Below are 10,000 nucleotides of genomic sequence, written 5' to 3' on the forward strand. Positions count from 1 at the left end.
ATAGAAAAAGCCTTGGCAACCGTTGCTAATCACTCTGGCTTCAGTTCAGTACACGAATGAATCTTTCGCCTTTTACTAAAGATTTCCGTGGACAGGAGCAATTTCAATGAGTCTTAACAGACTTTTTTTCGGCTGTCGACAGTCTTCTGACATCGGCAGCTTGCATACTATTTATCATACAAAAACATGGCTCAAGAAGAATTATTTTCCGGTTTTTCTTAGCTTCCAATTATGTGACAAAGAAAATTTCATAAAGAATTTTCGTAGGTTTTTTCACAGAATATGTTATTTTCATTTTAGTTGATGTTTTTATTTCATGTTTTATTTTCTAATGTACTTATTGGGTGCTGAAAGAGCCATAAAAACCTCATAATCGAACAATTTACTAAAAAATTATTAATATTGAAAGATTTAAATTTCGAAATAACCTACCTACGGTTAATCTACACGCGTTTAGAAGCCGTAAAAAAATATTTTCGACTTTGTAATGGACCAAACAAAAAATATAGAAAAAATTATCGAAAAAAAAAATCTTTTAAAACTTACCTTACGTTAGTCCTTATGCGTTGCGAAGCTCAAAAAAAATATTTTCGACATTATAATAGAACAAACAAAGAAAATAGAAAAATTTTCCAAAAAAATAAAAAGTCGAAATTCGAAAAAAGAAGAAAAGTGGTCCTTTTCTAGGAGTTTTTTATTCCCAAAAAATGGGTTGATGTCCCCGTAACCCCTAAAAAAAGGGGGTCGAAATAACATTTTTTCATCATGCTTCAAATGGGCTGAAAAATTTTTTACGGGGTCTCTGGACCAAACAAAAACGATCTGTCGAGTCAGAATTCCGAAAATCGAAAATTCCCGAAATTTCTGTACTTAAAAGGCGGGGCGCCCACTATCGACAAAAGTGTGCCAAAACCCACAAACGTTGTGTTACGCGCGCTAAGATAAACACAAGCCTGATTGCTGAAAATGTATTCTATTTGAATAAGGTAAGTATCAACATCAAGGAAGCAATTCCTTTATTATAAACTCATACTCTGATATGCGCTAATATTGCTCGTGAATTGTTATTTAGTTTAAAAATATAATTTATATTACTTTTATTTTATTTTAATTCTATATAATAACTATTTTATATTTTTATTAAAAATTTTCTTGTTCAGTTTCTAAGCAACCACAGTTACGTTTATATGTTTAATTCTATTGTATTCTATATTTATCGATAATTTAATAAATGTTTTAAAAGACTATTCTGGTTTTCCACGCTCTCTTCAAAAATGTGAGTTCTTTTAATTCTTCCACTTAATTATTCATTTTAAAGTAAAACAACTAGTTATACATATTATTATATTATAATGTATGTGTATTAGATACTATTATTTTATAACATAAACATAGATGAGTTATTAAATTAAACGTCAAATATTTTATTACCTAAAATTAAGTTAATCGTAAAATCTGATGTAGTATGAGATATTCTTTAGAAACTAACTATAAATATTCTTGAAGTAAAACAAAACCATCTATAAATAGAACAATGAGAAATAGTAAAACAAACTAAACACAACATGTTTATTTTAACATTGTTTTTTATTTAGTTTAATCACTTAATAAACTTTACTTCTAATCATAGTATTTAATATAGAATATAGTTAACAATCTTTTAAACAAAGTCTTAAATAAAGTTACAGGGAGTAATTGTAATTAAAACACCAAAAAAAAAGGTTTTAATAAAAAAAATACTTACATCAAGTTAAAATTTTATAAGGATTAATTTTAAAATATCAAATTGATTGTAAATCAAGTGCAAATAGGTTTTTTAAACAAACCGAAGGGTTTATAAAGGCTTGTAAACGCTTTCAAACGCCTACGACCATACCACACTGAGCACACCCCATCTCGTCCGATCTGGGAAGTTAAGCAGTGTCGGGCGTGGTTAGTACTTAGATGGGTGACCGCTTGGGAATACCACGTGCCGTAGGCTTTTGCTTTTTGAATTCATCTTTTTTGTACTATTTTTCTTTCTGACCTATTTATACTTATTACTCGTTTATTTACATTTCTTTAACGCTTAAAAGAAAAGTAAATTCTAGTTATTAGCAAATAAAAACGTAAGCCAATCAGATAACGTTATTTGCTGTTTAAACCAATTAGAGCGCTAAAAAAGTGGTTTGACCAGTTTGAGATATCGAAAAAATAATGGCACCATCTTGTAGAGTACAATTTTCTGAGTTAAAATTAATACAATTAGTCTTTTATACTAAAACTTAAAAGTTTTTTTGTCCAAAAACAAATAAAAGCGTGGCTACTTGAAAAATCAAACGAAAATAAATTTTGCACTTTTGTATTGTGAGTCATAATAAGTTATTTACTGTTACCAACAGATACTAGCAAAAGCTTTTTAAAGTTTTGTATTAACTTAATGTATTTGTAATTACTTTTACTTAATAGAAACTATTGAATTACGTTTACTTAGTTTACTTTTGTATGTGTATTAAATATATAGCAATTTTGCTTGAACTTAAATAAAGATTATTAAACTATTAAAAGAAAACTATCAAAGTTTACTAACTCAAAAGCTAAATCTTAGTTATATTGTTATAAACATTTATGTTGTAATTTACTAATAACTAAATGAGTTTATTTCAAACAAAAAGAATTAAATAATGTTATGTTATGTCAAGCCTACTATATGAGGTATATAGGTATATAAGGTATACAAGCTTATGTTTGAAAGTTATAATAATTAAAATAAAAATAAATATTTAGTTGGTAAAATTTGTATTTAATATGCTTTGAAATTAGAGTTAGTATAGATGTTTTTTTTTAAATATAATAAATATAAGTATTTAGTTACTAATAATAAACTAAAATACCAATTTTGTAGTTATTACAAAAAAAAAAACTTATCTTACTTAAAGTTCACTGTAATTGAAACATTATACAAAAGCTTTATAATTATAAGCTTTGAATAATTCTATTTGAATAAATAATAGATTCATAACTATATTCATGTTTGCATATTTAAATTATAAAAAGTTAGTGTTTTGTGTATTGACTTTATGATTATTTTATTTTAGTAACTGTTAGTTTTATACTTTAATAAAAGAAATATGGTTAACAAGTAAGTTAAAAATGAAAGAAGCATAAAAAAACACACTAATTAACTGCTTATTCAATAGTTTGATTATTTAATTATTTTTCTGTTATATAGTTTAATCGTATTGTATAAAAAATACAGAGGTTTAAAGTAAGTTTGAATAAAAATAAAACAAAACATATAATATAAGCATTAGTTAAAATACATAGTTTTTTTTTCTAAAAAAATTTAATTCTTTAATAATAAGTAGTAATTTAAATAAAAAATAATACAAGTAAAGTTATACAATATATATACTATAGTTTGTCAAACTAGGCAAACACTACTAGGCAAAAAACAAACTAGGCAAAAAACCTACAAAGTAGGCCACCACTACAATCCTATGTTCCAACTGGAAATTCAATGAGATCGTTACTGTACTTGTGATGAACGTTGATAATCCCCAAGATTGTAAGTCGAAGGCCTTACCCAACCTAACCAGCGCACTGGTTTTCTTACAACTGAATTAATCAACATTTATTATTGAATATAATCATTATTGATAGATAGAGGAATGTTGACAATCAACAACAGATTGTAGGTCAAAGGCATTACTCGACCCAAGTACCCACAACCTAGATTGAACAACATTTATTAGATAGATTTGTTTAATGATAGATAGAGGAATATTGTCAATCCACAACAGATTGTAAGTCAAAGGCATTACTCGACCCAAGTACCCACAACCTAGATTGAACAACATTTGTTAGATAGATTAGTTAGATAGATAAATAGTACAGTATAATCTCAAAGAATTTGAAGCCCGAACATTGAACGATAGTGGTGTTTCGTGACGACTAGCGGGATTCGATCTTACAACCTTCTGCTTATGAGTCAGCTGATAAGACCACTGACCCACCGCGCCACGACAAAGATAAAGAAATATTTTGCTATATAAATAGGTTGATTTTTATAATTTTGTTATACAGTGTCAATTACAGTGAACTTCAAGTAAGATATACAACAGTATATATATTTCCGAGTCTGACTTTGAGTACTTTTTATATATTATTAACAAGATTTTTTAGGAGTAATATCTGTTTAGTTCTTTAATATATCTTTAAAATAATAATATTTTTTAAGGTGTTTAAAACTTTTAGAAGCTGTATGTAATGTCTTTTAGTTTAATAGTTCTTTTAAATTAGTAAAAAAAATAAACATGGTTGAGTTATCAAATTAAACAAAATAGAACGTCAAGTATTTAATTACTAAAATTAATTTAATTAAAAAAAAATCTCAGGTAATCTAAAATGTCAGGAATTATTTAAAAATAAATATAAATTTAAAACTTATTATATTGAAAAGATTGATGAATAATACTCTTGAATGTATGCAATGTTTGTATTTGTAATGCAATAACATAAATGGATAGATCAATGACAAATTGTAAACATATTGTATTATTTTATTTTACGATTTTATTTTATTTATTTAATAATTCAATAAACTTTACTTCTACTTTTCCTGGTCTTAGGTAATTTATAGATAACAATTATTTAAACAAACACTTTTGTACAGTTACAATACAGTTTTAGTACAGTTTGGGAGTAACTGTTGATTAAAAAAACAAAAAAAAAGTTAATTCAGGTTAAAATTTTATAAGGAATAATTTTAAAATATCAAATTGATTGTAAATCAAGTGCAAATAGGTTTTTTAAATAAACCGAAGGGTTTATAAAGGCTTGTAAACGCCTTCAAACGCCTACGACCATACCACACTGAGTACACCCCATCTCGTCCGATCTGGGAAGTTAAGCAGTGTCGGGCGTGGTTAGTACTTAGATGGGTGACCGCTTGGGAATACCACGTGCCGTAGGCCTTTGCTTTTTGAATTCATCTTTTTTGTACTATTTTTCTTTCTGACCTATTTATACTTATTACTCGTTTATTTACATTTCTTTAACGCTTAAAAGAAAAGAAAATTCTAGTTATTAGCAAACAAAAACCTTAGCCAATCAGATAACGTTATTTGCTGTTTGCTTATTTGCTGTTTAAACCAATTAGAGCGCTAAAAAAGTGGTTTGACCAGTTTGAGATATCGAAAAAATAATGGCACCATCTTGTAGAGTACAATTTTCTGAGTTAAAATTAATACAACTAGTCTTTTATACTAAAACTTTAAAGTCTTTTTGTCCAAAAACAAATAAAAGCGTGGCTACTTGAAAAATCAAACGAAAATAAATTTTGCACTTTTGTATTGTGAGTCATAATAAGTTATTTACTGTTACCAACAGATACTAGCAAAAGCTTTTTAAAGTTTTGTATTAACTTAATGTATTTGTACTTAGTTTAAATTAATAGAGTTTATTTGGTTTACTTTATTATGTGTATTGAATGTGCTAGTATCTAAAAATAAATACAACTAAAACAAAACAAACAAGGAGAGTACTTGAATAGAACCAACACAATTTACAGACCAGTTGTGTACTAAATTTAAAGAAATTCTGAATAGTGAATATGCAATTATTATTATAAGTTCAAAGTTCACTTTAATTTAAATTAATGTATTTTGTAAATTGGTTTTATTTAATACGATAGTAGTGAATTACTTTATTTAATTTACTTTAGTATGTGTTGTATAACTTTATTTAAACCAGAAGCAAAACGGGATTATACTTTCAATAAACTACACAATTTACAGACCAGTTGTGTACTAAATAAAAAGCTATTGTGAATGGTGAATATGCAATTATTATTATAAGTTTATAAGTTCACAGTTTACAAAAGCTTTAGAATTTAGTTACTATTTTGTTCATATTTGCATATCTAATTTATGAAAAGTTAGTGTTATGTGTATTGGCTTTTTAATTTCTTTATTTGTAGAACTGTTAGTTTTATATTCTAAAGAAACATTTTTAAATAAATATGTTTAACAAGTAACTTAAAAATGGAAGAAATATATTGTATATATTGAACTATTTATATTTATTCTAGCTATTTGCTTAGTGTATTTATTAATGTGATTATTTTATTTTGTTGTTTGTCTTATAGTTTAATCGTATTGTGTTGAAATATATATATAACAAATACAGAGGTTTAAAGTAAGTTTAAATGAAAATAAAATAAGACATATAGTTGAAATATAAGTTTAAAAAAATAGTTTTTTTTTTTTTTTTTTTCTTTGTTTGTTTGATTGTTTGTTTATTATATAATCGCGACGTGTCATTTTATTACTTTTAAGCATACTAAATATAATAATAGGTATAGTTATAGGAAAAATTCAATTAGTTTCTAATGTAATAAAAAAGTTTATTTCCACAAATAAATAAATACCTGAAAAATCAAATGAAAAATAAATTTCGCACTCCTGTATTGTGAGTCATAATAGGTTATTTACTGTTACCAACAGATACTAGCGAAGGCTTTTTAAAGTTCTATGTTAATTCAATGTATTTGTACTTAGTTTTATTAAAATGACAGTATTGATGGTTACGTTTATTAAGTATGTTTATTTAACGTTATGTAACTCAAGTAAAACCAGAAGCAAATAAGGAGACTACTTTCAATAAACTACACAATTTACATACCAATTGTATACTAAACTTAAAGCTATTCTATTTTATTCTTGATAGTTATTTTAAAGTTATTAAATTATACAAATGTATTTTGTAAAGTAGTTTTATAAAGTTACTATAGTTTATTTAACTTACTATAGTATGTGTTATATAATTTTAATTAAACCAGAAGCAAAAAGGGAGACTACTTTAAATAAACTACACCATTTATTGTTATATATAACTCTAATAAAACCAGAAGCAAAAAGGGAGACTACTTTAAATGAACTACACAAATTAAAAATATATTATTATTTATAAATCAATCGTGTTGTGTTTCAAAATACATTTTTCAAATAATGTTTTACAAGTATTTATCAGTTATTTAGTTTTCTTTTTATAGTTTAGCCGTATTGTTTTATTTATTTGTTATTATTTTTATTTAATTGTTTGCTTATTATATTTATCGCCATGTGCTTAAAAAATAAAACAACTATAAAGGTTAAAAAAGTAAGTTTAAATAAAAATAAAATGAAACATACAAAATAAGCTTATGATTTTTTATTATTATTATTATTATTATTATTATTTTTATTTTATTGTTTGTTTATTATATCTATCGCCATGTGCTTAAAAAATAAAACAACTATAAAGGTTAAAAAAGTAAGTTTAAATAAAAATAAAATGAAACATACAAAATAAGCTTATGATTTTTTATTATTATTATTATTATTATTATTATTTTTATTTCATTGTTTGTTTATTATATCTATCGCGATGTGCTTAAAAAATAAAACAACTATAAAGGTTTAAAAAGTAAGTTTAAATAAAGATAAAATGAAACATATAAAATAAGCTTATGTTTGATTTTTTTATTTTACTTTTATTAAATTGTTTGCTTATTATATTTATCGCGATGTGCTTAAAAGAATAGAACAAATACAAAGGTTTAAATTGTAAGTTTTAAATAAAATAAAATGAAACATACAAAATAAGCTTATGATTTTTTATTATTATTATTATTATTATTATTATTATTTTTATTTCATTGTTTGTTTATTATATCTATCGCGATGTGCTTAAAAAATAAAACAACTATAAAGGTTTAAAAAGTAAGTTTAAATAAAGATAAAATGTAACATATAAAATAAGCTTATGTTTGATTTTTTTATTTTATTTTCATTTAATTGTTTGTTTATTATATTTATCGCAATCTGCTTAAAAAAATAAAACGAGTATTAAGGTTTGAAAAGTAAGTTTAAATAAAAATAAAATAAAAATATAAAATAAGCTTATGTTTTTTTTTTTTTTTTTTTTATTATTATTATTTTTATTCAATTTTTTGTTTATTATATTTATCGCAATGTGCTTAAAACGATAAAACAAATATAAAGATTTAAAAAGTACGCTTAAATAAAAAATAATACAAATAAAGTTTATTTATAATAAATATATATATATTTAAAACATTAAAAAAAGTAGTTTATACATATTTTTTTTTATTTATTTCTTTTAAACATATTAAATAAAGTATAAAAAAGTATTAAAACATTTAAACGTAGCATAAATAAGCTTAAAACATTAAAATAATCGAAAAGAAACAAAGAAATTGAAAAAAATCGGAAAAAATCGGCAAAAAAAGTTCAACAGCAACATTTGAGCATCATACACGTATGCATTACTTTACACTAGTGAGAGAGACGTGTTTGTGCGTTCGGTCGACTTGACGAGAAAGCGGGCTTAAAGCATTACTGTTTAGCACCCGAGGCGCGGCTATTGCAGCGGCGGCGAACGTGCTATGTAAACGCATTGGAGCAGCGTATGAAAAACTACAAGCGTCCAGCGGCGGTAGGCTTATAGCTTTGCGAAGTCGTCGAGACGAGTAGCCGACGCAGGCAGGCACGGCTCGAGGCGGGTAACTGCAGCAGACAGATGGCGTGTTGCTGCTGACGAGTTAACCGGCAGAAGGCAAACGGTTGGTCGGGAGAAAGAACAGTCAGTTGTATAGCTGCATGCTGCAGTCGACGCGGGCTGGCGCTTTAAACAGCAAAAGGCCGGCGCCGACTTTCAGTAACGTTCGCAAGGCTTTTAAGCCGAGTGATAGAAAAGGTCTGTATTTATACAGTAAAAACGCTCAGTCGAGCAACGGGTTTAAACGCCCTCGGATAGTTATCTGGTTGATCCTGCCAGTAGTCATATGCTTGTCTCAAAGATTAAGCCATGCAAGTGTAAGTACGAGCTCACGTACAGTGAAACTGCGAATGGCTCATTAAATCAGTTATGGTTCATTTGATTGTACGCTTTTACATGGATAACTGTGGCAATTCTAGAGCTAATACATGCGTAAAGCGCCGAACTGACGTGAGGCGCGCATTTATCAGACCAAAACTAACCGGCTTTCGGGTCGTTACAATGGTGACTCTGGATAAGCTTGCGGATCGCACGGCCTAGTGCTGGCGACATCTCATTAAAGCAACTGCCCTATCAACTATCGTCGGTACGGTATCGGCCTACCGAGGTTGTAACGGGTGACGGAGAATCAGGGTTCGATTCCGGAGAGGGAGCCTGAGAAACGGCTACCACATCCAAGGAAGGCAGCAGGCGCGCAAATTACCCATTCCCGGCTCGGGGAGGTAGTGACGAAAAATAACAATGCAGACCTCGTACGAGGTCCTGCAATTGGAATGAGTACACTTTAAACTTTTTAACGAGTATCCATTGGAGGGCAAGTCTGGTGCCAGCAGCCGCGGTAATTCCAGCTCCAAAAGTGTATATTTAAGTTGTTGCGGTTGAAAAGCTCGTAGTTGGATATAGGGACGGCGAGGTTGGTCGGTCGAAAGGCTAGCACTGGCCTTGTTGTTCTTGTTGGTCGGTGCCTTCGCGGTGCTCTTAACTGAGTGTTGCGGTGGTCCGGCAAGTTTACCTTGAAAAAATTAGAGTGTTCAAAGCAGGCTTTACGCTTGTATAATGTTGCATGGAATAATGGAATAGGACCTCGGTTCTATTTTGTTGGTTTTCGGAGCACGAGGTAATGATTAATAGGAACGGACGGGGGCATCCGTACTGTGCCGTTAGAGGTGAAATTCTTGGATCGGCGCAAGACGAACGACTGCGAAAGCATTTGCCAAGAATGTTTTCTTTAATCAAGAGCGAAAGTCAGAGGTTCGAAGACGATCAGATACCGTCCTAGTTCTGACCTTAAACGATGCCGACTAGCGATCGGGCAGTGTCGAACTTAAGAACTGTCCGGCAGCTTCCGGGAAACCAAAGTCTTTGGGTTCCGGGGGAAGTATGGTTGCAAAGCTGAAACTTAAAGGAATTGACGGAAGGGCACCACCAGGAGTGGAGCCTGCGGCTTAATTTGACTCAA

At 28.5% G+C, this 10,000-nt stretch overlaps 4 non-coding genes across 4 annotated transcripts in view; all 4 read left to right on the forward strand.

The window, feature by feature from the left end:
* The first annotated feature begins 29 nt into the window (after positions 1–29).
* On the forward strand, positions 30–144 carry LOC145847357 (U5 spliceosomal RNA). Its single transcript, XR_014371244.1, has one exon. It is a non-coding gene; the product is annotated as a U5 spliceosomal RNA (small nuclear RNA).
* A 1,718-nt stretch (positions 145–1,862) lies between these two features.
* Positions 1,863–1,981, forward strand: LOC145847367 (5S ribosomal RNA). The gene has a single exon (XR_014371254.1). It is a non-coding gene; the product is annotated as a 5S ribosomal RNA (ribosomal RNA).
* Positions 1,982–4,836: 2,855 nt separating this feature from the next.
* On the forward strand, positions 4,837–4,955 carry LOC145847348 (5S ribosomal RNA). Its single transcript, XR_014371236.1, has one exon. It is a non-coding gene; the product is annotated as a 5S ribosomal RNA (ribosomal RNA).
* Positions 4,956–8,800: 3,845 nt separating this feature from the next.
* LOC145847361 (small subunit ribosomal RNA) overlaps positions 8,801–10,000 on the forward strand; it is a 1,808-nt gene continuing 608 nt past the window's right edge. The window contains exon 1 of the ribosomal RNA XR_014371248.1: positions 8,801–10,000. This exon is cut by the window's right edge and continues 608 nt beyond it. This is a non-coding gene — a ribosomal RNA (small subunit ribosomal RNA).

Source organism: Thalia democratica, unplaced genomic scaffold (assembly GCF_965202585.1).
Source record: "Thalia democratica unplaced genomic scaffold, ktThaDemo2.hap1.1 HAP1_SCAFFOLD_895, whole genome shotgun sequence".
NCBI lineage: Eukaryota > Metazoa > Chordata > Thaliacea > Salpida > Salpidae > Thalia > Thalia democratica.